Source organism: Gossypium arboreum, chromosome 8 (genome assembly GCF_025698485.1).
Source record: "Gossypium arboreum isolate Shixiya-1 chromosome 8, ASM2569848v2, whole genome shotgun sequence".
Classification (NCBI taxonomy): Eukaryota; Viridiplantae; Streptophyta; class Magnoliopsida; order Malvales; family Malvaceae; genus Gossypium; species Gossypium arboreum.
The window spans coordinates 22,041,546-22,045,204 of NC_069077.1; the positions used below are offsets into that span (position 1 = coordinate 22,041,546).

The window sequence follows — 3,659 nt, forward strand, 5'->3', positions numbered from 1 at the left end:
GCTTTTCATTCAAGTGAATGGTCTTGCGGCTTAGGATATCATCATGGATGGTCCCTCCACTTCTCAAAACCAATGAGAGCAATTAATGTCAATGAGTAAGAGAGAATGGAGTGAAAAAGATAAATAGAATGTTCAGCTCAATGCTAAGAGAGCAATTTTAATAATTGATTAAACCGAAGCTTTGATACCACTAACTATAACACCCCCACCCAACGCCTGACTAGACGACTGACTAATTTCTGAATTGAAGCATTAACTCGTGTATACAAACAGCTTGTAGAATATCATCCATTATACAAAACTTGATAAAGGTTAGCCAAAATAAACTAAATATACTAGAGTGAGGTATGCTCATAAAAATCCATCTTTTACATCATTCAATACATTAAAATTAATACATTGTTTTCGTAGTTCAAAAACATAACAAGTATGAGCATAAGAACTCAAGTTTACAAATTGCCCCAATATGTATATGCCACAAGTAAAAGAGAACAAGCTCAGAACAGATCTAAAGATTTCGGCTTAGTTCCTCTCCCACTTCCTACAAATAGATTTCTTCTTAAAAATAAGAAAAATAAACAATGTAAGTTCATGTTTAACTTAGTAAGTCTGACATTACAATTTAGCAATTGTAATTTTTTTATTAAAAAATAAAATGTTGTAATGGCTGACTGAGTTTACCCAGTTGATTTAGTTATTCAACATAATGTCTGCTTGATGGGTCAATGCACTATTTTATTTTTAATTGAAATTGGAATATGTTCAAAATTCATTTATTTCATATCAAGTTAAAATCAATTCAAATTTCAAACTGACGATTTATAGAACTTGACTCTAAATAGTAAGACTTTAATGTGGTTTAATTTTAAAATATTTCTTTTTAAGCATATTGATTTATCAAAACCTTAGTTATGTTCCCAAAAAGAGAATAATTTGTAGGAAGGTGTCCTAAGTGTTTTTTTTCCCAATTCATCATTTGATGACTATCAAGACATTGCAAGCCTGTTAGATTCTTAATTAAGTTTGAAATAAAAAAAAAACAATAAATTACGAAAATTAATAAATTGAAATCTTTAAAATCGTAGTTAAGCAGATTTAGAAGCAATGATTTGAACATCACTTGATAATTAATATCTCAGATCAAGAGTTGGATTATATATAAAAAAAATTGCTTCATCATCATCCACTACCAAAAGTCTCACACCTAATTATAATTTACGAAAAAGATAAAACTCGTAAACTAGATTACTTCATAACTGATTATGGTTTGGGTCGGGTTGATTGATGTAAAATTTCAAATTCATTTTTAGGCCCAGTTCGAAAATGGATTTAAAATATTTCCTAAACTCTGTTCGGATTAAAAATAATAAATTTTAAACTCAATCCAGATTAAAAATGTTAAATTTGAGCCCGATTCAGTCTACCCGTATTACTTTTTTTAGATTTTTTTATATAAAAATAAATTAAAAAAATAAAATACATTAAATACACTAAAAATATTAAAATAAATATTTCCTAACAAATTGAAAATACATTAAAAAGTCTTTATACTTAAATAATACCAACATTGTTGCAACTTAGTAAGAAAATACTTCTAAAATAGTAACAAAATTAACAATAAAATAAGAATTATACAATAGCAAAACAACAACAAAAAGTTTATACGAGCTGGGTCAGGCTAAAAAAATGTAACACCTCTAACCCTTATCCATGGCCAAAACAGGGTTATGGAGCATTATCGGACTTTTCAAATCAAATACAAACATTTCATGTCATTTAACCTACATATCAAAAACTAATCATAAATCACTCATATTGTCCCTTGTATGAGCTATCGAGACCCAAAATACACATTAGAAACAAATCGGGACTAAACCAGAAACTCAAAAAAAATTTCGCAAAACTTCAAAAAAAAATTCTTAGGTGCAGGGGACACACGCCCGTGTGGCCAAGCCATGTGGCTCACACGGTCAAGAAACACGCCCATGTCTCAAGTCGTGTGGATAAAAATAGGTCATTTCAAGGTCACATTTCTCACCCATTTTGATATCAACCTAAACATAACATCTTAACACATCAATATATCCCAATAAACAATCAAAACAAGTCAAAATCATTTTTAAACATAACATAACATAACATCATTTATATATACCCAAATACCTAAAACTTACCTATTTAATCCATCTAATTATTCTACTAAAGTTAACTACAAATTAAATACAATAAACCTATATCATTCACATCAACATCACTAATATGTCTCATTTTCAACCCAACATATATATAAGCAAAATTATAATTATTAACATTTACACAAGACAAACTTTGATTAAATCCACACAAACCCTATACATGTCATATAAACCATATTGAACGTTTCAAAAATTACTAGAATAAGCTGGATAGTGTGACTTGATGTGCTGATCCGATTTTCCAACCTCTTGAAAATCTACAAAGACATCAAACAACTCGAATAAGCTTATGAAGCTTAGTAAGTTCGATGGGTTAAACATAAATCTTATCAAACCTACAATAACACATCAATTAAATAAATTCATTCAATGTAAACTCCCTGCCAATCACAACTTCAATCGATGAATACACTTATTTCAGATCAATACCAATAACAAACAATATATTTTTCAATTTCAATTACAGATTCACTTACCAAGTCTTCCCAAATCGAAGAGTGTCTTATGGATAAGAGTACATCGTTTTCAAAAACCCGAAGGCTAAACAGAAGCTCATGAGAGCTAAATAGAAACACATAAAGGTTGAACAGAAGCTCATAAGAGCTAAACAGAAACCCATAAGGGTTAAACAGAACCTCAAAAGAGTTGAACAGAAACTCATATTAGTTAAATAGAAGCTCGTGAGAGCTAAACGGAAAGTAAACACGAAAGTTCACAATAAATGTTGAACCTCGATTTACTTAGGTAATTTTCCACATTCTCCTCCACTGCCGTCAATTCGTCGAATGCCGAATGTACTCAAATCCCACGTTCCATTCATTTTGGTCATTATTTAAATTCATAATTTTAACAATATTTCACTTTCAATAATAGATATGAATAAATACATAATACCGTTCATCAATTCATTATATGTATATATATTAAATTTCAACCGTACGAACTTACCTGGGTTAAATTGTAAGATCTGCAGAAGTTTAAGGACTATTCTGCTAATTTTCTTTTTTCACGAGTATCTACAGGCTATTGATCTAAAATATAAAATTACTCATTCATTAGTAAATATTTCAGTCCTAATTCACTTCACAATTAATACCCCTCAATTTTTTGAATTTACACACTTACCTCAACTTTTATAACTTTTGCAATTTAGTCCCTTAACTAATTAGTCTATCAAATGAACTTTTTTTTCTCAATTGATAATTTATCTAAATATTCTAGGCTATCATATAGCCCTTGATAAACAGAAATTTAATACCAAACCCTAATATTTAACCTTTTCACAATTTGATCCTAAAATCAATATCTAACAAAATTACTATGTAAAATCATCATACAACAAAATTAAAGCTCTAAATCCATGTTATTTCATCAAAAACATCCAGTATTCATCAATGATAACTTCCAAAATTTCCAATAAAATCAAAAACTAATGAAATAGTTAGTTGGACCTAATTGTAAAAG

General features: G+C 29.1%; 1 non-coding gene across 1 annotated transcript; it reads right to left on the reverse strand.

Moving 5' to 3' along the window:
* Positions 1–1,089: 1,089 nt before the first annotated feature.
* On the reverse strand, positions 1,090–1,186 carry LOC128279886 (small nucleolar RNA snoR31). The gene has a single exon (XR_008270078.1). It is a non-coding gene; the product is annotated as a small nucleolar RNA snoR31 (small nucleolar RNA).
* Between the last annotated feature and the right edge of the window lie 2,473 nt (positions 1,187–3,659).